The sequence below is a fragment of the Trichosurus vulpecula genome, chromosome X (assembly GCF_011100635.1).
Source record: "Trichosurus vulpecula isolate mTriVul1 chromosome X, mTriVul1.pri, whole genome shotgun sequence".
Classification (NCBI taxonomy): domain Eukaryota; kingdom Metazoa; phylum Chordata; class Mammalia; order Diprotodontia; family Phalangeridae; genus Trichosurus; species Trichosurus vulpecula.
In genome coordinates, this window is record NC_050582.1 from 36893893 (window position 1) to 36920145 (window position 26253).

The window sequence follows — 26253 nt, forward strand, 5'->3', positions numbered from 1 at the left end:
AATTAAGACTATACGACCTTTAGGTCCTTTCTAGAGGGCAGGACTGTGGTTCCAGTTTAAGGTTGAAAGCCAGGAGTATCCTGCACAGATAGCATATCAGGAGACAGACTGCCCGACTTAAGTTTGGGAAGGTACTAACATGATTGTAATTGTTTAGAAACTCTAAATGTGCATGCTCTAAGTCAAGGACTGCCTGCAGTTTAGGACAAATGCTACATTTGGCAACTTCTTTGGTTTTGGTTTGGAACTCTTAACTCTTCCTTCAAAAAAGCACCACCTTTTTCATGAAGTTTTTCCCTGATCTCCCTTCCTGTCCCCCCCCCCATCCCCCCCCCCCCCCCCCGCAAGTGCTAGTTCCCTCATTCCCTAAGTATCTTGTCTGTATTTGCATTCCTTTTCTCCATGCAACTAAAATAAATTGAGGCAGCACAGTACTGAGGACTGACTGGCCTTGGAGTCAGGAACATCTGGATTCAAGTCTCATAATCTCAAAGCACCCTAAGCAAATCTCCAAGATTGTTGAATTGAGAGGAGTTGAGGGGTTTGTGTGGGCAGAAGGAGCTTCTACACTGGAAATTCCCCATACTGATGAAAGGACAGGTCCAAGCCTTATCATTCTGTCAAATCAAAATTTCAAATGGCTTTATCAGCATGTTTTAGATATTAGCAGATCCCTATTTTTATAGGCATATGAACAGCACCCAGCATGATGTCTGTTAGGAGGTACATAATCAATGCTTTTTGATTAATTGGTTTAATATTTTCAAATAATTTGCATATTAAAAGGAGTTTACAATTCCTTTGGGTCTTGACTCTCCTTTCTTCAATATAATGGAGGAATGACAAAAGGAGGAACATAATGGCTATATCTGCGAAAGAAATAAGCTTAGCAAGCTAGGTAAACATAAGCTGAGTGCAGAGAGGAAGTTAAGGTTTGGGTTTGCCAGACAACTCAAATAACTCTAATCAAATGATCCTCCATAATGTAACGCTTGATTAGAATCCTCTCCCATAGCTCCTAGAACCGAATGTGATCTTTTCCGTGGGCTTACTTACACTTCACTCATTACTTACTGAGCAGAAGAATTACATGATCACAGGTCTTTTGGTAATTGCTATAAGTTATACTGCCAGCAGAGGTGATAAAAAATCTCAGAAGGCAGAGTGCTTTCAACTCAGCATGATGGATCGTATGCAAAAAAAAATCCAACTGTGCACATAATTTTTGGCTAATAATTCATGCTTTGTGCAAATAATCAACTATGTTACCAAAGAAAGCTGTTTCAATGGTTATGTAGTTTTTATATCAAAAGTCAACATTTTTCCTCTACAGGTGGCTGTATTTTGCCAGTATGCATGAAATTTCAAACCTAATGTATTAAAATCAATATTTATAATATTTGATTGAATTTAGAAACCTAATAAAATATTTACTTCTATCAATTTCATCATCTGTAAAATCGAGGTGTTAGACTATGTGCTCTCCATGGTACTATTTCACATTTAACAGTCCCAAGAAACATGAATTGGGCCTACAAAGCAATGAGACTATTTTAACAAATGAACCAGAACAAATTCATCCAAATTATCCTTCACAGTGGTCCCTTTGGGAAGTAGGCAAAGATATTAATGATGCTGCCAATGCTCAAAATGTCTGAGTATCCCCCTTTGGGAATTACCTTAAGAGCCTGAGACATGTTCTTTTCACTGTCTTCAATAGCAGCAAATCTTCATCCTCTGAGAGTGGATTTCATCACTGGAAAAAACTGCAGAGTCAAGCCTGGAAAATAAAGCTCTTAGGATCATAGATTTGGATAAATAAAGCATTTATTACTTATTATTTATTTATTATTTTTATTTATTAATTACATTATTGTTTATTTTATTACTTACTATTTATTACTTATCATGTGCCAGGCATTGTGCTAAGCACCAAAGATACAAATGAAAGAACTGTCCCTGCCCTCAAAAAGCTGACATCCTAATTGGGTTAGATGAATAGGGCAGCTGGAAAGGGAAAGGGAGCAGAATAGTACACTCACTGGGGGCATGGCTGGAGATGTTCAGGAAGTTCTATGGAGTCCTGGAATGGAGCACAATAAGGCCAAAGCTGGCCTATCAAAGGCAAGGTTGATTCCACAAGCAGAATCCTATTTTCCAGGGGGGAAGGAGGCAAAATGTGGCTGGACAAGTCTAGGAGTCCTCAAGTCCAACCCTTTTTACAGAAGAGGAAACGGAGACCCAAAGAGGTCACCCAGATTATAAACTGTTGTTGCTGTTCTTCTTTCATGTTTGAAGAGGACCAGTGACATCATGGGATGATGTCTTGACTTGTATGTCAGTTGGATTTACATGAGGCAGAATTGCACAATCATCAGCCTCACTCTCTCTTCCAGGCATCGAAGTCCAGTGACAAGACAAAAGTCAGGATGACTGGTGATGGCTGGAGATGACCTTGCATCGCTCCACACCGCCTGCTCCAGCCACCTGCATGACCCTTGGAACAAATTGTTCTCATCCACCCATTCCACCAGAGGAAGTCTTCACACGCTTGGTGTAGACACCCCCTGGCTCATCAATGGGTTTAAGGCCTGTCAGTGACCTTCAAAGGGGTTTAGCCCTCTCTGTTTACTGGGGTGTGGCTGCTGCACATGCAACAGCTTCTTGGAGCCACAGGTGAGAGTTGAGTTCCAGGTAGACACCAAAGGCAGATAAATCAGCCCTGAAAAGGGCTAGGCTAGCCCTCACATCACAGGTACAAGTCCTCCCTGAACATGACATACACCCCAGATTGTTAGTACTCTGATTCTGAGGGCATTTCTCAAAGATGTGCTCCAAACACAGTTGGAGCAATAGCAGCTTTCCTGGACTCAGTGCACTCCCTTTTAGGGAGACGACTTTGAAGGAGACACCACTCAGCTGTCAAAACTCTGATCTAACTGTTATAAAACCAGCTACATCCATTTTTAGTCACATCTCATGCTGTTTTGGGTTTTTTGCCTCCAGATAGCATTCTGGTATTTTACTCCAATGTTATAGATTTATATTTTATATTTCTAGATCTTATTTGCAAGAGGAAGCCTCTTAGAGTAGATGAGGTGCTAGCCATGAAATCGGGAAGACTCAGTCAACTTGTGCTTCTTACACATACTAGCTGTGTGAGTACACACACGTCAATTCACTTTTCAGTTCCAGTGCTGCCAAGAAACTAAGATTGTAAGTTTCAGAACAGGTGGTGATCTGCATTGATAAAGGGAGTTTTGACATCAAGAGTTCCTCACATGCCCAGACCAGAAAAACAAAAGCAAAAAAAAAAAACCAGCATATGTGTGGGTAGATAGATACAGGGACATAAATTCTCAATTCACAAGGAAAGCAGCTTCTCTGGGGCCCAGCTATATGCTTTTTGGCCCAGGAATTCTCTAAAAGCCAGATTAAGGGATTCAAGTCAAATAAAAGGAAGTCTTGACTTGAGTGGCTGATAGCTCTCTTTGCCAGATTTGCTCTGAGTTGAACAGCATATTAGACAAAAACAGCTCCAAAGGAGAAAAGATGAAGGCAGGTGCAGGAGGCAAGATGCTGTTTCCTCAGAGAAGGCCTTAGGTAAGTAGCTACAAGAGTTTCATATGGCAATCAACCCCGGGCAAGGGTCAAGCTCCCTCTTTGTGTTCAGACAAAGACTAATTGCCCCTCCATCATTGGAGAATCTGGGGGGCATTAATACACAAGAGAACCTAGTAAAACATGTGGCTCCAGGCTCCCAACAACAACAGCAGCCGTGATGGTGGCCAAGTTGAGGCCTCCAGGAACCAAGAGGCTGTCAGCCCCCCACCTGGGCCTCAGTGGGCCCCTTCCACAGCAGCTTAACTGACCTGGCTGCCGGTACAGAACAAAACCAGGCAATTAAAGCATAAGCTTAAAGGATGGTTGTGGATACATGACACCAGCCGAAGCAGCTGAAACATGAACAGCTACAAACCTGTTGTGTTTGTTTGTTTTTTAAAGACCATAATGCTTCAGTTTGGACAACTTCTGAACTGAATTCATCAGTTCTTCTGGTTGTCAAGCTCACACTGCTATCCAGGTTGTATTAAGCAATGTGGGTTTTTATTTGTTTGTTTTAGTATGCAGACAAGATTTCAATGGTGTCGTCAATTCCCAGGGAACAAACTCTCTTATCAGTGTAAACCCCAGCGGTTCTGTGACTTTATGTATTAAAGAATCATCTCACTTAAGAACTTGGGGAAATTAAATAAAATCATAAGATCTACAGCTGGAAGGAACATTATAGAACAAAGAGTTCAAATTCTTCGTTCTACAAATATGGAAACTGAAGCTTTGAGAGGTTAAACAACTTGCCCAGAGTCACGCAGCCATTAAGTGTCAGAGGTAGGATTTGAACCTAGGTCTTCCTGGCAGCAAGTCCACTAAACTTGAAGACATACAGTCATTTGATTTATATAGGGATCTCAAGAGGCAGCATGACATAACAGATAGAAGCCTGCCCTTAGAATCATGGAGATCCAGGTTCAAATTTTACCTCCGACACAAACTGACTGTGACAACAGGCAACAACTCATTCAACCTCTCAGGACCCCAGGGAACTCTCTAAGAATATAAAGTGAAGGTAGATTGCAGCTCTCCATCAGTGAAAGGGGCTTTCCCACTAGAAGTTCCACGCACCACAGAAATCACAGGTCTAGAACTCCACTCGACCCTGTAACAAAAACAAATCCCACTTCCTATTTTTATTTCTCATTCTGATCCCAATCCCGGTAGCACTGACAGTCTCCAAAAAGCAGATTATTAGGGGCAGCTAGGTGGCGCAGTGAGTCAGGAGGAACTGAGTTTAAATCTGTTCTCAGACACTTGACATACTTCCTAGCTGTGTGACCTTGGGCAAGTCACTTAACCCCAATTGCCCTGCCTTCCCCCTAGCCAAAAAAAAGCAGACTGTTCTAAGCCTTATAATGCTGCTAGAGAAAACTGAGTACTGACAAAAGTGGCAAACCACTGTGGCCTTCCTTTTCCACATCTCAGGAAAATGCCTGACAGTCATCTGGGAAGTCCTATACAAGAAACCCAGAATCTCACAGACAAATATGGATTCTTGTTGAGGTACAGATTGGACTGGAGAGATGCTGAGGTCCCTTCCAACTCTAAGATTCTACAAAACATATAATTCTTATTTCACAACAAGCACATACAAAACAGTCATTGAAGTGACAGGATTTTTAAAAAAGTCTTGGTAAATATAATGGAATGCAACAATTTTTTGCTCATGTCTGTTTATACTATTAAATTATTAAACCTATTAGAAATCAGATTTCTATTTTCATTCTTTCTACAATTAGCTTGAAAAGAGACCCAATCCCTCTCTTAATACTCACGCCTTCTTCCTAAGATTATTTCCACCTTATCCCGTATATATCTTATTTGTACATTTTGTTTACATGTTTACATGTTTACATGTTTACATGTTTACATGTTGTCCACCCTATTATGGCATAAGTTCTGTAGAGAGCAGAGACCGTTTCTGCCATCCTTTGCATCTGTAGCACTTACATAATAAGCACTTAATACTCACTGACTTGACTTGACCTAAGGCCTGATGATAGAAACATAAAACCTTAGTCCTTTACCCCAAGGATATCCAAATTCTGCAGAATACCTAAAATTATCCCATATCTACCTGAGGAGCCCCTAGAATGGGAACTGAGCTATATTAGGGTAACTCTGTATCCAAGGCTTTCTTCTAGGCCCACCTAAGTTCAAATTCACAACCCTGAAATAACTCTGAGCTGGACACAAGGTAGAGAGAAAGAATCTGAGACATACCAAATAGCAATACCTTCTAGTCTGGTGATGTGCCTGTGAGAGGTACCCAAATGTTAGAGAACCTAATGACTTTAAGATATTACAAACGGTATTACAGACAGCCTAACCCAGAGGCAAGCATTATTTTTCATTAGAAAGCTATAAGTTGTCCTAAGGAACCCCAAACAAGCCCCAAACCTTTATTAATAGTGGCTATTTCTCATACAGTATAAAATAAAGCAATAAAAATGACAGTTCTCACATGATACAGATAAATGGAACTGAGCAAGAAACCACTGCATTCTTTCACACTTAACCAAAAAATTTTTTTAAACCCTGCCAATTCAAGGACTTCTCTGGCACCTGCTAGTTGCGAACTAAAATTATTTGTTTCACAGAATCTCAGAATTGGAAGGGATCTCAGCAGCTATCCAACCTGTGCCTCAGCAAGAATCCACTCTACAGAATGCCTGATGACTGTTCATTCATTAGAGGCAGTTAAGTGACACAATGGATAAGGCACTAGTCCTGGAGACCAGAATTCAAATCCAGCCTCAGACACTTACTAGCTGTATTGACCCTAGGCAAGTCACTTAACCTCTGTTTGGCTCAGTTTTCTTATCTGTAAAATGGGAAAGATAATAGTACCGACCTCTCAGGGTGGCTGTGAAGATAAAATGAGGTGATATTTGTAAAGCACTTTGCAAACCTTAAAAAACAATATAAATGCCGGCTACTATTATCATTACTATTCAGCTTTAACTTAAAAACCTCAGTGAAGGGGAACCTACTACCCTCACTCCAAAGGGAGGTTATCCCACTTTCACATAAGTGTAAATGTTATTAAACCTTACTTACTTACCTCAAGCCTAAAGTTGCTTCTTTGCCACTTCCACCAGCTGGAGTTGCTCCCAGTTCCACCCTCTGGGACCAAGCAGAACAAGTTTGCTTTCTAGCACTATCATTTCTGGCTTCAGTTGGTCTCCCAAGCAAGTAACTGTCATTTGTAGATACAGACTCCTTTTTTCTTGAAAAGAAAATGCTGGTTCACAGCAGGGCTTTGGCATTGCAATAGATCCATTTTGTACAATGGAGCAATACTACTGGAGAAGTTCTACATTAACTGCATTATACCTATGGTCACAGTAAAGAAAAAGAAAAAAATATTACACAGGATCTCCGAAAAACTTAGAACCAGTTTATTCAACTACAAGTTTATGTTCATTCAGTAAATTATCTAATTAACCCATGTTTTCTATGTTTATGCAGTTCACAAAAGGGGATAAGAGTTACAAAAGGGCATATTTTGCCTGTTTTCTTACACTTCTAACTCATTTAATTTTAAGTCTATTAACAGATAAGTTGGATAGCATTGAAAAGAAATTCTGGGTTGTTCAAAACCACCCTTTAATTAGTTACCTTTAAGTTTCAAGAGAAAATTACGAGTTATTGATTCAAAATTGAAAGAATGAGAGCCAACTGATAAAGGGCCAAAAGATACGAACAAGCTATTTTTTGTTAAAATTATTAATAAAGCCACTGACAAACATAATAAAATGCTTCAAATCATTAGTAATTAGAAAAATACAAATCAAAGCAACTCAGAGGTTCCATTTCACATTCATCAGATTGGCAAACATGACTAAAAACGGAAACTGACAATTGTTGGAGACACTATGGGAAAACAGGCAAACTGATGCCCTGCTGGTGGAACTGTGACTTAGTCTGGACATTATAGAAAACATGTTGGAACTTTGCTCCAATAGTTATTTAAACTCTTTGACCCAGTGATACCATGTGTAGGCCCATAACCTGAAGAGATCAAGGAAAGAGAAAAAGACCCATGTGTATAAAAATATTACGGTAGCTCTTTTTGAAGTGGCAAAGAACTAGAAAGTAAGGGGGTGTCCATCAATTAAGGAATGGCTGAATTATGGCGTATGAATGAAATGGATTACTTAGCATTATAAGAATTACAGAAAATGGCTTCAGAAGAACCTAGGAAGACTTAGGTAGACTGATGCAGAGTGAAGTGAGCAGAATCAGGAGAACAATTTATATGATAACAACGACGTGGTAAGGACAAACAACTCTAAAAGGCTTAAGAACTGTGACTGGTGCAATGACTGACTACGATTCCAGGGGAATAATGATGAAGAATGCTACCCATCTCTGTCCGGGGAAGTGAGAGACATAAAAATGAAGAATGACAAGTACATTTTTTGGTACATGGCCAATGCGGGAATTCCTTTTGCTGAACCGTAAATATTTGTTACAAGGGAAAAAAAATTTAAACCCTGAAGGTCTAAAGAAAATACAAGTTTAACTTAAAATTTCTGTGTGGTATAGTAGAAAGAATATTAGTCATTAGATGGGTTTAAATACCAGCTCCTTCATTTACTAGTTGTGTGACCTTAGGCTCCTCCATTCTCCTCTCTGGGGCACAGTTTCCCCATGTGTAAATTGAAAGTCAGACTAGATGGCCTCTAAGGTCCCTTGCAGTTCTAAAGGTCTAAGATTCTATTACTAGCAGCTCTAATTCAAAAGTGATAAAAAAATAAATAAAAGACAGATCCCAGAAAAGACATCAGAAAATATAAAAATCAATAAATAAATAAAACTGGAGAGAAGTTGCTTTTTTCTAAGTGCACGCCACCAATCCAGTTGGAGGGAAGGCATTAGCCTTCAGGTTTTACAAAAGAAAACCCATAATGACATTCTTATGGAATGTGCCGCCTGTGAAGAGCTATTTGTGGTTTTTCCTAGGCCAGGGGTAGGGAACCTGCGGCCTCAAGGCCACATGTGGTTCTATAGGTTCCCTACCCCTGTCCTAGGCTAATGGCTTGATTTTTCTTATTTTTTCCTAAATTTTCTCAGTCCCAACAGAAGCAGATTCTCCCATGATCTCTTAGAAATGATGAGCTTATTGTCTTTGCAAGGATCAATACCATATTCAACTAAAAGTTGTTTGTTTCCCCTTCCCCAACCCCCTAATTCTATTATCACAAGTGTTTTATGCCTATTTTAGTTCCAATGGGTTGTATATTTTCATGTTATTTTAAAATTCCTGTTATCCAGTCAAATAAAGGGGAAATCACTAATAAGAAAGCAAATCCACAAAAGTTTTATTTTTCCAACAGATCTGTTCCAGTCCCCTTTGGTTTGGAGTTCAATGAACTAAGAAAGTTTGCAAAGTAGCATCCGCTGTTTATTTACCTCTATTGTCTGCATGTTTCCCACACAAATATATTCTGTGTTTGAAATGTACAAAGCTGGGGCAGGCCTTCTCACGCTGTTGGGTCAGTAAAATATGGCTCGCCACATCTCTCCAAGGGCCCGCTGACAAATAGGCTCTTGTTGTCTAACTTTCTCCCGGCTGAGGTTAATGATTAAGTGGTTCAGAAGGTTAATTCCTAGAGATAGTGTTGGCTTTGGCTTGAACAGATGTTGGTGGTGCTTTAATGTGGTTATCAAACTCCACTGCCCTTCATTCTTGGCTCTCGGGAGCTCTGGCTATTGTTGGGTCCCGCATTCCAGTCCCACTCTATGGAGATCCAGCAGAGCTGAACATACCAGAGCAGCACTCGGCCAGCACAGGATTCTCCTGAGGTCACAGTGGATATTGACAATCTACAGCAGCCCAGGCTGATAATGATGGACTTGAGCCTTAAAAGATCTGTAAATATTTGTAAATGCATAAAGATACAGAATACCTTTTGATGCTCTCCTGGAACAATCTATAAAGCTACTCCCACTCATTATGGGTTCAAATCCTTCAATGGCCTCTATAGACTAGTGTTTTCTATGGCTCAATTCAAATCCTCATATCTTATTAGGCACATACATCTCCAAAGTGTCTGGAATAATTAATTGATGGCCATAATCAGTAACTCCCCACCCGTGAAAATGGAACAAATACTGTTTGGGAGTCACAATATGCAGCAAGTCTGACAGTGGCGGGGGCCAGGTCATCTTTGTATAGAGTGATGAAATTCAGATGAATGGGAGCAGGTATTCTCTAGGCGATATGCTTCTCCCCAAGCAGAGAATCCTTTTCTTCTTTAGAAACTGCTGTCAAAACAAAGGCAGCTAAAATGGTGGCATCCAAATGACACAGGCGAAAACAATGTCATTTCCAATTAAACCCAGCCTTTGGATTCTCCAAGTCTTTATTGAGTGTCTCCTCAGGGCCTTGCCCTGTGCTGGGTACCCGGAAGAATTCAAAAGCAACCTAAGATAGTCTCTGCCCTTGAGGGCCATTATAGCCTTGATGGGGAGACAAGACTAACACACAAAAAACAATGACAGAACAATACAAGACAGACTATAATTCAGTGCCAATGTGTGTGGTACATAGAAGAAGAGCCCACATGAACACCAGTTCCCTCTCTTAGAGGCTCCTCTGAGTGTCCAGTATTTCCTCACTTATAGAGGCCAAGTGAACCCAAAGAAGAAATGGTAACTACAACAGAGACTGTCATCATCAGGTTCACATTAAATAGGGACAGAATTAATAAAAATAGTCTAATTTTCTGTAGTACTTCACAAGTTACAAAGCACTTTCCTCACAACATAAGGTTGGTAGTATACATATTACTGGCCCCATTTTACAGATGAGGAAACACAGAAAAATAGAATTAGTAAAATGATTAAGAAATTAACTGAGCTCCTGCTGTAGGTAGAACAATATGTGAGGCTAAGAGCTTATAAAAAAGAAAAAAGCTACAATCTCTTCCTACAAGAAGTTCCCAATTTAATAAGGAGACAGGAAAAATACCTATAAAAAGGACATATAAATGTTAAAAGAGATTAAAAACAAATGCAAATCAACATAATGCCATTGACATATGACCCTAGGTCACTAGTGTCAAACTCAAATAGAAATGAGGGCCGCTAAACCCTACATAAGGATCCTAGGAGTACATATTGATTTAGAAAACTATGTATTAACATCATCTATGTTCTATTGTATTTTTATTTATATTGTTAAATATTTCCCAATTCCATTTTATTCTGGTTCAGGCCACACTCCAGAGCACGAAGGTCAAATGTTTGACACCTCTGTCTTAGGTCATTCCTCTCTGTGATTTGCTGAGGTGTAGTGGAAGGAACACTGAATTTGGAGCCAGAAACCCTAGGTTCAAATCCTGCCTCTAACACTTATAAGCTATGAGACCCTGAGCAAGTCATAAACCTCAGTTATCTCTTCTTTAAAAGGAGACAACAATCCTTGCACTGCCTATTTTTCCTGGTTTGTTGTGAGCAAAGTATTTGGTAAACCTTAAATTCTAATGGAAACAGCAGTAAGACACTTGGCAGCTGCCACCGTATGCTGCACTTCTATATACATTTCCTTTCTCCCTACCTGGACTGGACAATAAGCTCTGGGAGAAAGGAGAGTGATGAGGCCGTAAATTTTATACTGAGTTATTTAACATAGGGCTAGATACATAGCAGGCATTCAATAACGTATAGATACAGAAGTACAACTTTAGACATACCAACCTCCCTAGGTGAGTGAGTCTCAGTTTCTTCATCTGTAAAATGAGGGGTTTAAACTATAAGAGCTTTAAAGTCCTTTCCAACTATGGACCTTCTGCAGTTCTGTAATTCAATCGTTCAATAGATTGGTGCTCACACTTACTTCCCTCAATGCAAATTGCAAACCATCCATGATTTTATATCCTGTGGTCCCTATCATTCCATAAATCCTTCATAGAGAATCTATATAATACACTGGAAGCAATCCTCTGGATTGTGAAACAGGAGAAGGGAGGAAATCTAAGTTTCTTCTTCTTGTTGTATATTCTAATTCAAGACAAGGTTCAGGGAATTAGTCTACAAAATGAAGATCTGGTTCCTGGGCCTGTCTTTCAAAGCCCTGCACAAGCCGGCTGCCTACCTCTTTAGCCTTTCTTCTCACTATACCCCCTTAAACCAAATTCCTGGTCCATTTGTTGCTCCCCAACACCCTGTGTATATTGCCACCTCCATGCCTTGTTCAGGCAGTTCTATCCCCCTGTTCTATCAGTTCTAGCCATCTGCTCTCCTGCCCTCTGATCATCTAAGTTGTTGGACACATCTTTCAAGGCCCACCTACTCCATAAGGCTTCCCTGGTTCTGCTGCCTACGATTGCTTCATTCCCCTTTGATCTCCTAGAGAGCTCTACTTTATATCTTACTCATTTGGCATTGGGCATATAATGTCTGGTGCTGCTATTTATCTCAATGTATACATCCTATTTCCCCAGCTAGACTGGGAACCCCTTGTGGACAGGAGTCATATCTCTTTTAGCTTTCTAAATCACCACCAGTACCCTAGCATAGTGCTATACGTGCAGCAGATGCTCAAAAAACGTTTCTTGACTCTGTTATTATTGACATTTCAATAAGTTGATTAATAGAGCCCAAGTGAATGAGCTGCAAAAGACCTTGGACAAGTCACTTCTCTATTTTCCTCATCTGTAGGATAAGAGAATTGGGTGAGAATATGGAAGTAAATGGAAGTAAGTTACACTCAAGGTTTACACTGCATAACCGTTAAGTCATAATAGTCTGAAAACCTAAATAAGATATTACCAAAAACAGTACTTGGACAGTGGGGAGGGAGAAGAGTTCTTTGAGGGACCACCCTTCCCAAAGCAGAGCAGATGTTCATACCCTTGTGCTTCTACTGTAAATCCAGCAGAGGGAGCTCGAGAATGTTTTTCTTTTTAGAGGCCAAGAAGAGATTGGAAAAGGAGGAGCTTTCCAAAACACTGATTGTTGTAAAAAGATTATTTAGTTATAGATAGGGTGGTAATCTTATAGTGATACTCTAAAACAAAAATCCAAGCAGCTAGCCAGACATTTTCATGTCTCTTCATCCAATGTCATTTTTGTCAGAGAACTGAATGTCACCTGACATATTTCTTTCACTACTAATTGGCTGTGGTACAGTGACAATAGCATTTTGATCATTTGGCCAGAGTTTTCTTACTCTGAAACTCAAGGTTCTTCAGGGGAGGCTGTAGGGGAAAAAACTCTCCTAGGTCAGTACTGATGCCAATGAATGCTAATGAGGAGGTGCCTTCCTCCCCATTTGGAGCTAAGCAGTTGGTTAGTTAACAGCAGATGTCATGGCACACTGAAAGGACTCCTGGTGGTCTCTGGCTTTGAGTCTCTCCCATATCCTATTATTTCCATCTCCCGGTACCCTTCCTTTCCCTACCCTACAGTCACTTGAGGTCACCCAATGTTAAAAGCTCCAATGCAGTACCTCACCTAGCTCCCTTCTCTCACCTTTTAACTGTCCCAATGCTTCAGAATGAGCCTTAGCTAATATCATCATCTCAATACGTGTTATGAAATTATTTGACTAAAGTAGTGGATAGTAGTAATACGGTTGGTGAGTTAGCTGAATATAATGAGAAGAAGGCCAGCCATGAACTAGAGAAGCTGGGATCAGATTTCAGCTCTAGTCACTCAGCTCTAAGTCCCTGAACTTCTTCAAGTCTTTGCTTCCTGCTCTGTGAAACAATGAAAATACAAGGCATCCAAGAAGTCTTGCTGCAATTTTAATATTTAATAGCTTAAATTAAATTGAAATACCCTGTATGTGCCCTGCCTAGATCAAAAGGCTATTTTGAGGTTCAAAGGCGGTATTATAAAGCATTTTCTGCCACATAAATGTGTTACGATAATTATAGTAGAAAGCCCACTGGGAGTCATGAGAGGCAGCACCCCATGGAGCTGGAGCAGTGCGGACCCTGCCACAGGATACTTACCAGTTGTGTGGCCCTGGCAAAGTCACGGGGTCACAGATTTAGAGCTGGAAGGGATATGAGAGATTTTCTAGTCTAACATGCTCATTTTTTAAGATGATGAGTCCCAAAGAGGGCAGCAGCTCGTCAAAGCCACCCAGATAATAAGTGACAGAAGCAAAGATTCTAATGTAAATTCTGTGACTCCAGATCCAGCACTCTTTATAATGTACCACTGTTTAACCTCTCAGAGTTTCAGCTAACTCATCTGTAAAATTGGCATAATAGAACTATCATAAGAAACGATTTTATATAATTATATATTCACCCACAATGAAGGTGTGGGGTGGTGCATGAACCTAGGATTTCATTAGGGAGCTCCCAGTGAAAACTTCTCTCACTGCAGATCAGTGTCTTTTTCACAACTTAGGAACCCAAAGTTGCCTGGGGCCCATGAAGCTCAGGGTCATACAGCCAGTCCAAGTAGGTGTCAAACCTTGAATACAGGCCTCCTCTGGGCACTTCTCATACAGTTTCTCTCCACACCCATATATGAATATACAGAACCCATGGTACCTTCTTTACATTCATTCTTCCTCAAAATTCACAAAAATCACTTTCCTGCTAATATACTAATGACATATCTTTTCTTTTAAATCATTCTTTTTAACTTACTTCTGAGATTCAGCCCATAGGGACAGGCAAGTCTTCTGGGGGGCGGGGATCCTGGGCACAGACAACAAGAAATTCCAGTTACATAAGCAATATGCTAGTATGAGCATGAAAGGTGGGGGAGCAGCACTGTGTCAGCATATAACATAGAGAGGACTAGGTGGGCAGAACAGAGCAACAGAGAGGTCAAAAACCACATAGCAACGACTAGAGGTCAAGGACAGTTGGGCTGTCATTCAGTCAATAAGCATTTATTAAGCACTTAATGTGTGCTAGGCACTGTGGGAAGCATTGAGGACACAAAGGAAAAAAATGGTCCCTGCCCTCAAGTTTAGTCCTTAAAAAAGGCTGAGGAAGGCTACTGGAACAGGAAGTCGACTGTCCAGATGCCACAAATATCCTCTAGCAGCAAAACCCTGAGGTTCATATCAGACTGAAAAATGACCAAGAAATCCAATTAAGGGGCAGCTAGGTGGCACAGTGGATAGAGTAACAGCCCTGGAGTCAGGAGGACCTGAGTTCAAATTTGACATCAGACACTTGACACACTTACTAGCTCTGTGACCCTGGGCAAGTCACTTAACTGTGATTGCCTTACCCCCCAAAATATATTAGACCATAATCAAAAGATTGAAAAAATTTGAAGAAAATGCAAGATATCTGATATAAAAAACAAATGACAAGGAAAAACATGTCAAGGAAAGATCATTTAAGAATAATTCAACTTCCTAAAAACCATGATTAAAAAAACTCATAAATGAAAACTGCCCAGGGAAAGTAAAAGTAGAAAGAATCTACTTAATGATCTCCCATAAGGAATTCCAAAAGGAAAAGCACCAGTAATGTCATAGGTAAAATCCAGAGCTTCCACATCAAAGGAAAAACACTCCAAGTATGCAGAAAGAGGTCAAGCAGCAAGTAACCACAGTCAGAATCACACAAGACCTGGAAGTTTCTGTTACAAGTCAGATATCTTGGAATACAATATTCCAAAAAGCAAAAGAGAGAGGCATACACCCAAGAATAACTTATCCTGAAAAGCTGAGTATAATCCTACAGGAGAAAAAAGATGGAACTCTAATGTAATAGATGACATTCAAGCTCTTTTTACTAAAAGACCAAAGCTGCATAGGCACTCTGAGATACAAACACAAGAGAAGAGAGAAACCTAGAAAGCTAAATTTATTTAAGCAACTGGATGGAGGTGAATGACGATATTATGGCGCTAACATTCTAATGGGGGAGAAGAAACAAATGTCCCTTCAGAATTTTAGTATCTTTGAAGGTATAAAGGGAGCTAAATAAGAAAAACAGAGTTTCTGGGGAGGGATTTGTCCTGTTCTGAGGGTGTTAAGAGGGGAAAGAGAAGGGAAGGAAAAAGGAGGAATACAATATCAAGGAAAGAAGGAAGAATGAGTTAGAATTTGCTATTTCTCATAATTGGAGTCTGTTGGAAGAACAGAGGAAGATAAGTTAACATGCTTATGTGCCAAGCATTGTTCTAAGAGCTAAAGATACAAAGAAAAGCAAAAAACAGTCCCTACTCCCAAGGAACTCACAGTTTAATACAGGAGAGACAACCTGCAAACTCTATGTACAAACAAGATATATACAAGCTAAGACAAATCAGGAAAAGCTTCTTGCAGAAAGTGGTATTTTAGCCGAGACCTAAAGAGAGCCAGGGCAAAAAGAGATTAGGAGGGAGAATATTCCAGGCATGAAGGACAGTCAAGAGATAGAGTTTCTTGTAAGAGGAACAGTGAAAAGGCCAATGTCAATGGATCATAGAGACTACGTGGAGGAGAACAAGAATAAGAACAGTGGGAAGGTAGGAAGGGGCCAGGTTCTGAAGTGCTTAAAGAGCCAAAGGATTTTCTATTTGATCCTAGAGGCAAAAGGGAGCCACTAGAGCTTATGGGGGAGGGGGCAGGAGAGTAGCATGACATGGTCAGACTTGCATTTTAGGAAGATCAATTTAACAGCACAATGGAATGGGGAGAAACTTGAGGCATGGAGAGGAACCAGAATGCTATTTCAATAGTCTAGGAGGAAAGTGATGAGCTTGGTGGCAATGCTATAGGAGAGAAAGGGGTGTATAGGAAAAATATTATTAGAAAATATTAGAAAATTATTAGAATTAGAATATTAGAATATTAGAAAATTATTATTAGATAATTAGAATATTAGAAAATATTAGAAATATTAGAAAAGTAAAATTGGTTGCCAACGTACTGGATATAGAGGAGGTGCAAGAGAGTGACAAGTAGATGACACCTGGGCTGCAGTGCTGGATGCCTGGAAGGATGACAGTACCCTTCAAGGTAATCAGAAAGTTAGGAGGGATAGCAGGGAAATGAGGAGTTTATTTTGGGTCTCATGCTTAAAATGTCTACTGGACATTGAGTTCTCAATGTTCAACAGTTGGAGATGTGAGAGTAGAGGTCAGGTGAAAGGTTAGGGCAAAATAAGTAGTTCTGAGAATCATCTGCATAGAGATGATAATTGAATATACATAAGCTGATGAGATCACCAAGCAAAATAACACAGAAGGAAAAGAGAATAGGGTCCAGGTCAGCATCTGAGTGCATCCATGCTTCATAGGTGTGACCTGAATGAAGATCCCGCAAAGGAGACTGAAAAAGAGAGGTGAGAAAGAGACAAAAAGAAGTGGGCATCAGATGAGCCTGACTCTTATCTCAACTAGACAAAGAAAAGGTGAACACACAGTTTGCTGTAGAAATTCATAAAACTCAATAGGAGAACAAGCAGGGATTGGGATGGGGGGAAAGGGTAGACAGGTAAGAAGAGTGAATAGTCACAAGAAAAACAAATTTCCTGATCCTGAAGCGGGGAGTAAAAGGCACGGGGAAAAAGAACTAGAAACTAAGTGGGTGCTCTTAGCCAAACGAGGAATGGCTATGAACTAATTGTGGAATACGAATATAAGAGAAAGTTATTGCTCTATAAGGAATAACAAAAGAGGCAATTTCAGAAAAGTCTGGGTAATATGAACTGACTCAGAATGAAATGAGTAGAACTCAGTAGGGCTCTCAGAACTCGGAGAACGGTTTGTACAAGGACAGCAGCACAGTATAGAAAAACAACACTGGAGGAGTGGGAATAGAAGCGTGGGTGGAGAGCAAAGCATGGGAGGAAATACATATTTGTCAGCAAGCAGAGACACTCACTGTAACTAGGTTATCAGATGAGAGTGGGCCCTGCAGCACCAAGGCTTAACTCTTAAAAACTCTAAACCTTAAATTCTTTCATGTCTGCAGCCAGGATTGGTCTTAAGAGTAAGGAGCAAAGCTATCACAGTCTCTTCAATAAAAATGAGAAAAAAGCCAACAACTTTCCAATGTCACCACTCTAGTTTAGCCCTCATCATCTATTTCTTATTTTACTGCAATGGCCAATTAACTGGCCTCCCTGCCTTTAATCTCTCCCCACTATAGTCTATCCTCCATAAAGCTACCAAAGTGGTTTTCTTCCAATGGACAGGGTGTCTCTGAAGTCTGGACATATAAGAAAATTGACGGCAATGTGGAGTTATTACATCAAGTTCATGTGAATCTTGCAAAGCTCATCAAACTTTGCAGCACAAATGGTGGAAATCATAGTGAAGATGTTATTGGTTAATATTCCAATTAAATAAAATGTGGTTGAAAATTTCATTCATTTCATTTCTTGAAAGTGTGCATTTTTGCCTGTGTGTCCAGATTTTAGGAACACCCTGTAGATCTGATCATGTGACTCCCCTATTCAATAAATTCTAGTTATTGCCCCTAGGATCAACTATAAATTCCTGTTTAGCTTTTAAACCCTTCACAACATTTCCCCCAACTTATCTTTTTCAACCTGAGTGTCTCTGTCTTTCTCTGTTTCTCTATCTCTCTGTCTCTGTTTCTCTCTGTTCATCATACATAGCGCTCCATCTCCTTTCTTTATGCATTTGCACCAGCAGCCCATTATGGCAGGAATGCATTTTCTTCCTTACCTCCACCTCAGAGAATTTTTCTTCCTTCAAGACTCAGTTTAAACACCACCTTCTACAAGAAGCCTTTCCTGATCTCTCCAACAGTACCTACCGGGAGGCCTTAACTCCAATGTATTTAGCTGCTTTGTATTTATTCTCTTAAAATTTCTTCAGTATATGTTTTATCTATCTATCCTTGTCTTCCCTGTTAAGATGAAAACTCTTTGAGAATAAAGATTGCTTACCACCACTAGGTCTGTATCCCAAAGAGATCAAAAAAGGGGGAAAGACCTATTCAAAAATATTTACAGCAGATCTTTTGTGGTGGCAAAGAATTGGAAAATGAAGAGATGCCCATCAATTGGGGAATGGCTGAACATGTTGTGGCATATGATTGGGATGGAATACTATTGTGCTATAAGAAATGACAAGCAAGATGATTTCAGAAAAACCTGAAAAGACTTACATGAACCGATGCAAAGTGAAGTGAGCAGAACTAAGAGAACGGTATACACGGTAAGAGCAATATTGTAGGATCATCTGTGAATGACTTAGCTATTCTCAGCAGTACACCGATCCAAGACAATTCCAAAGGATTCATGATGAAAAATGCTATCCACCTCCAGAGAAAGAACTGATGGAGTCTGAATGCAAATCAAAGCACACTATTTCTCACCTTATTTTTTTTCATGGTTTTATTTTTTGTTTTGGTCTATGTTTTCTTACACAATATGACTAATATTGAAATAAGTTTTGCATGATTGTACATGTATGACCTATATCAAATTGCTTGCCATCTCAGGGAGGGAGAAGGAAAGGGAGGGAGAGAATATAGCACTCAAAATTTTAAAAAACAAATGTCAAAAACTTTCCACATGTGACTGAGGAAAAAATAAGGTATTCAATTTTTTTTAAAAGAGACCATAGAGATTTTGTACCTCCAGTGCCCCACACAATAGTAAGTACTTAATAAGTCAACTGATGATTTTTTTTTGCCTACCTTTTCTTTTCTTCCTTAGTTCACTGACTAATTGTTTACTGATTGCCTCTTTTGTTCGTTTTGCTTTTGTTTCTCCAAAACAAACAAACAAAAATAATAAATCATACGTTTAGTGACAGTCTATATGAGGACCAGGCTAGAACTAGCTAAGAGCTGAAAGGCTCATCACCAAACTAGCCACAGGGTGATAAAAGTCTTAGCCATAGAAACTCTCTAAGAACCTCTACTAAATTACATAAAGGTTGGGATATGCATGATGGAATTTCCATACAAACAAAATCAGAGATCCTCTTAAGTACTGCAATGACAGTGATAAGTCTCATATGGAAAAAAAAATTTCAAGGCTAAGAGAGTAGAACTGAGGCAAAAGATATCCTTCCTATTAAGGAAACTGTTTTTAGTTTTAAAAATTTGCATTAAGTGCTATGTACCTTAAGGATTTGGGGTTTTGGTCTAAATCTGTGATTTCAATTGTAGTGGGAACTCCCAGTGTGGAAACCCCCTTCACCAACGCAGATCACCAACATTCAGTCCTTTTTGTTGTTGTTTGTTTGTTTTGTTTTGTTTTTTGGATGGGCGGGAAGGCAGGGCAATTGGGGTTAAGTGACTTGCCCAAGGTCACACAGCTAGTAAGTGTGTCAAGTGTCCGAGGCCGCATTTGAACTCACATCCTCCTGACTCTAGGCCTGATGCTCTACTCACTGTACCACCTAGCTGCCCCCAACATTCAATCTTAGAGAGCTACCTGGGGCACCAAGAGATTAAAGTAATTTGCCCAGAATCATACTACCATTATGTATTATAGGCAAGAACTATGGTGTTATAGGTGATAAATATAAGACTAAAAAATGGCACAATCCCTGCCCCGGTTTCTGTGTAACAATATAAATATAATCTTTAAGTCACATGACACAGGTATAAAAGAAGGAGAAAGCCAAAGGGACTACAAATGTATAAAATGTATGCTCTAGCCCCATTCTCTCCGGGATAGACAGGTTACATCACCCCTCAAAATTCTGGTGTGTGCTGAAGAACTGGAAGGGATCTCTCTTTCTTATTGCCACTGTCTCCCCAGCTGTATTCCTCACCCCCAATTGCATTTAACCACTTAACATCAATTAACTTTTACAAAGAGATATTTACTTCAAAGGCAGCCAAAACAAAAATAGAAACATTTCCTCCCAATGTCTGAGAACCAAATCCTCCCCTAAACCAACTGGGCTGGGGAATGAATTAGGCTCATAAATCAGTTACTACATAATAATACCCAGTTCATGTCCAAAAAGGCATGATTCTGGGATGAGTTCTCCCAATGGACTGGGGTCCCAAAGGTTATTCTCAAGGTAGCAGCTTGGTATAAATGCTGTGCTGGCTGCCAAACCTGGCCTAGATCCTGGATCCCTGTGGCTTGCACTTCTGGTTTAGATCAGAGACCCCACGCTAGGAATTTAGAAATAATGAATAATAAAGCCAAGGAAGCCTTGCTTCTCAAGGGCTGTGATATGGCTTCAGAGAGGAAGAAGGCCTCATGGCCCTTCAACTTAGACCATATTTTTTCACAGGAAACTGTGAGTGAAGGAGTCACTTTGTTCCCTAGACAAAACACACTCAGAGCTGAACCAGGTCCTTTTGAAGACACCAAGACTGCCATCGAAACAGCCAATGTAAAAATGCTCTTCCTAACCATGTGGCTGGGGCAGCTAGGTGGTACAATAGATAGAGTGCAGGGCCTAAGTCAGGAAGACTCATCTTTCTGAGTTCAAATCTGACCTCAGGCACTTACTGTGTCTGTGTGACCCTGGACAAGTCACTTAACCTTGTTCCTCATCTGTCAAATGAGCTGGAGAAGGAAATGGCAAACCACTCCAGTATCTTTGCCAAGATGGGGTCACAAAGAATCACACACAATTGAAATGACTGAACAACAACAACCACATGGTAGGCCAACTGGAGCCAGTTCAAGAGTGCTGATACATGCTCCACTCCCTCCAAGGCACTTCCCTCATACATCATCACAATTCTCCTGGAAGCAGCTGCCCAGCACCTACCATGAAGAGACAACATCTTCGAAAGCTGATGGGGTCTGCAGATGTAATCGATCCATATTACACCACTAAACGGAGGAGAATGACTATACGTCCACATGATTCATGACCATTTGTGCATGACCACAGGAGGTTTAACATGTCTTCTCAACCTGCTCAACACCCAGAAAGTACACAAATAAAGCTGTTATGGTACATTTAAATATTTACAAATTCTCAAGATTTTTTTTAGAAAAATCTTGCAGGAAGGAATTTGTGCATGATCCACACTCTTCTTTGTCTTTCTTTCTATGATGCTATTTCTGCACTTAAGAATAATGAAAGTTCAGAGCAGAAATGTTCAATTAACTGTTAAACACCATCATCAATTAAGAGGTCATTTCCAAATCTGATGGATGAGTTCAAAATATCCAATTCATTCTAACCATCAGGCGGAAGAACAGTCCAACTCTCTGGGAGAACAGAGTAGATAAACATGTAAATGAACTCACGAATCTTTAGAAGTACTCTACATGGGAGCCATTGAAATATTAATGTTCAAAGTTTCCAAGTATGGAAGAAATGTATATGATCAGATAAATTAAGGTTGATGCTGAACAAGAAGAACATTCTATTTTTAAAGATATTTTCCAAGCAACATATTGTAGATTATTAGATGGCTAGGGGAATATGTCCTATATTTTACATGAATAGGTTTTTTAAGCCCTATTATGCAGAATGTAATTATATTTAATTGGGGGTGGGGGAAGAGGGATACCAGTGAAAGGGTGTGATTATGTGACCAAAAGAAGGATAATGATAGCAGTAAATTTAAGGAAAAAATGGAAGGAAAGCTTGCATGCAAATGAAAGTACATCACAATGTAGGAAGACTTCAAGGGGTCAGTTAGTCCCTCAGCCTGTGACTAACATGGTAACCCAGCAGTGCCACAGAGCATGTGAACTACTTAGCAAATAATTACATTGCCTATTTTTTTCTGTGCAGGAAGTATTTAACTGAGGTATTTAAGACCAGCAACAACCTTGTTTTGTTTGGGTTTAACCGTGGAAAGAGAAACTGAGCCAAGTAAGCTTGTGCTAAACAAGGTATGGTGCTGGTATAGCTACGTGGGCATCTTCTTGGGTGGGAAGCTACCCTTCTACCCTGTGTTCTGGCAACACGCTGATCACTGGGAAGGTAGATAAGAGAGCAAGTGTGGTAATCCATATCTTTTACCACCTTCCTCTGAACCCAGCCCCCAAAAGGCAGCTCAAGTACTGGGGGTGGGGGTTAGAAAGGTATCTTTGTAATAACAAGTTGATGTATATACTGCTCAGGTTATATACTAGATCGGAAAACTATTCTGAGGATGCTCCATTACCCGACTCAAACTGCCTTATGGGTCAGTTTGAGAGCTACAGATGTTACATTCAACTTTAAGCAGGAATCCCAGAAAGATAGCCTTTTAATTTGCTTAAAATCCCTATAGAGCCATATCCTAATTAGGGATGCCATATGAGATAAATGTTCAGAGCACAAATCCTACAATATTCAACACCTTAAGCATTTATCATTTCCATTTTCAGTTCAAAACATTCTCTATTAGAATTATTTAAAATAATATGAAGATTAAAGGACAGAGTTCTGTTAAAATAGAATAATAGATAGGAGACTAGCCAAGGTGGCAGAGTACCAGGAAGAACAGCAGAGCTGTCCACCATGATGACTCCATAGAGGTCCAGCAAGTGCACCAACCCAAATACTGATCAATAATCCAAGAAAAAAAATCATAAGAGGCATTTTTCCAATCCTGGTCAGCATAGGGAGACAAAAGTCTGTGGACTCTAAGGGACAGAGTCTAGCCAGGGGCATGGTGTGCAGAGTTTTCCTGAATGGAAACTGAATGAGTGCCTTCCCATAGCTGTGCCCAGAAAGAAGAGGTTCCAGATCTAAGAAAGGGGCTGGACCCTGTACAAGAGCAGAAACAGGTGCCCAATGCTGACCTACAGATCCAGAGCAGACTGTGGAAGGGAATTGCACCTAGGAGTGGCAGTCCCAGACTACTGGGAGGAGGGAGGGTCAGAGGCCCTAGGCTATGTAGTGAGTAAGGAGTAAGTACCTAAGAAAGTAGCAGTTGTGCAACTCTGACCTAGGGAGCAAAACAAGATCCCAGATCCAGTCCCCAGCCCATTTTAAATATTGCAGAATAACCCAGACAAGAAGCCCAGACTAAAAGGAACCTCCAGTTCTGCCACTCTGAACCTGCTAAGCCTACCACCTGGCTGATAGTGGCTTAGTCCAGCAACAGTCTGCTAGAGCTCCAACCAGGGGCAAGACCACAGTTGTGGTGTTCAATCCCAAATTTAGGTCAGGAATTAGCACAGCTCAGACTAGAGGGGATGATACTCAGACCACCTCGGATCTGACAACTTTGGGTATCCTGAAAGCTTTCAGGTCACTATTATGAGCTAACCCTGAGATCCTTGCATAACACAGTACTATAAACCCTGAAAAAGCAGCAGCGGGGTCCAAGAGGACAAAAAACAAAACCAAGCATGACCAAGAAATTTGCCCTAGAGGTGCTCAGAGTTTGGCCCTAAAACAAAGTCTGAAGCCGGGAAGTAAGGCAGCAACCACAGAAAGTGCACCAAACTGAATTCTGAACAGGAAAGTTAAGAAATTAAGTCACAGTGGATCATTTTTGCCAGCTCAGGGAAGGTTAGGAAGATAGAGAGGCCAGTGGACAAAGGGATGGGGGATAGCTAGGAGCACAGAGCAACAGCACAAGCAGCACCAGGGGCAGCAGTGGTAGGGAAAAGCCCAGCATCTATTGACCATAAGAGTGCTGAATACCTGGCCAAAAAGAGATCCCAGCTGGCCTTTGTACTGGCGTTGGGTGTGGGATAAGGTGCCATTTAGCAGCTCTGTCATCCATTGCAGGGTGACAGTTGCAGGTCACAGCTTACAGTGGAGAGAAAAGTAAATAAGCAGTAGAGCTCAGACCAGAAGGGCAGGAATGGACCTCTCCCCAAATCACATCATGTGAAAAGCACTGAAAACTTATGATCCCCTAAGTGAACTGTGAAAGCAGCAGCATGGCATAAAAGACAAGTTCAGACCAGACACCCTTTCCCCACCCCCACCCCCCAAGACTTTTATGAACTAATGCAAAGTGAAATGAGCAGAACTAGAACACTGTACACAGTAACAAAAAAATTAAAGATAATCAATTGTGAGAAGTCTTAGTAACTCTGATCAATACTATGGTCTACCACAATTCCAAATGTCTCATGATGAAAAGTGCTATCTACCTCTGGAGAGAAAACCAATGAACTCTGAGCACAGATTAAAGCATATTTTTCACTTTCTTTGTTTGCCTTGCTTTTTTCATAACATGGCTAATGTGGAAATCTGTTTTGCATGACTCCATATGTATAATAGTATTGTATTTCTTGCCTTCTCAATGGATGCAGACAGAGTGGAGAGAGGGAGAAAATTTGAAATTGAAAATAAAAAATTGAAAATATAAATGAAGGGGATAGTTTCAGAAAAACCTGGGAAGACTCATATGAACTGATACAAAATGGAGTGAACAGAACTGGGAAAACAATTTACACGGTAATAGCCATCTTGTAAAAATAATCAATTGTGAAAGATGTAGTTACTCTAAGCAATCCAATGATCCATTATAAAGTGGACTCATGATGAAAAATTCTCTCCACCTACAGATACAGAACTGATGGACTCTGAGTGCTGAATGAAGCATATTTTTTCTCTTTCTTTTTTTTTCAAAATATGGCTAATAAGGAAATATGTTTTACATGACTTCAAATGTATAACAGGTACTGTGTTTCTTACTTTCTCAATGGCATAGGGAGGGGGTGGAGGGGAGATAAAGAATTTGAAACTGAAAATAAAAATAAAATTGAATTTAAGAAAAAGCTATTATTGTTACAGAGACATTCAAGACACAATCTTAGAAGAAGAAAATGACTCAAAAGCATCTATAAGCAAAGGTTCAGAGAAAAGCACAGCTTAGGCACAAATTCAGCTAAAATTCCTGGAAAAGATGAATTAAGAGTTTTAGATTTTGTAGATGAAATGAGTGTGCTAGATGAAAAAAAGAAAAGTAAAAGAAAATATTAGAGAAAAAACAGTAAAAGAAATGATAGTTATGAAAGAAATAATTGAAAAAGGAATTAACAGCTTGAAAGAACAAATAAAAAACCTTACTCAAGCAAAAGATTCCTTGAAAATTAGAATGGACCAAATAGAAGTTAATGAATCAATGGCATAACAGAAATATTAAAATAAAGTCAAAAGACTTTTAAAAATAGAAGAAAATTTAAGGCAACTCATAAAAAACTGACCTAGAAAACAGGTCAAAGAAAGATAATTTAAGAATCACTGGACTACCAGGAAAACGTCATCAAAAAAGAGCCTAGGCATACTATTTTAAAGCAATCATAAAAGAAAACTGCACGGATTTCTTAGACATAGAAAAGATATAATCCACCAGTCACTTCCTGAAAGAATCTCCAAACTAAAAATTCCCAGGAACATTATAACCAAGATCCAGAGCTTCCACGTCAGTGAAAAAATACATCAATCACCTAGAAAGAAAGAATTCAAGTACCAAGGAGCCACAGTAAGACTCACACATGATTTAATACCATAAAGGAGTGGTGACCCTGGACTACAAATGATATAAGCTTATAACCAATTGATGTAGACTTGTAACCAAATATAACTTACCCAGCAACACTGACTATACTCCTACAGTGAGAAAAATCGTCCTTTAATGAATGAGGACTTGCTAGCATTCCTGATTAAAATAACAGAGCTGCAGAAAAACTTCAAAATATAAATATAGGAGTCCAGAGAAACATTAAAAAGTCAATCGCAAGGAACTAAATAAAGATGAACTGATTACACTGTAATATAGAGCGATGTTATGTGTGTCCCCTGAGAGCCTCATTATCAACAGTCATTAGAGAGGGAGTCTAAGAAGATTAGAAGGCC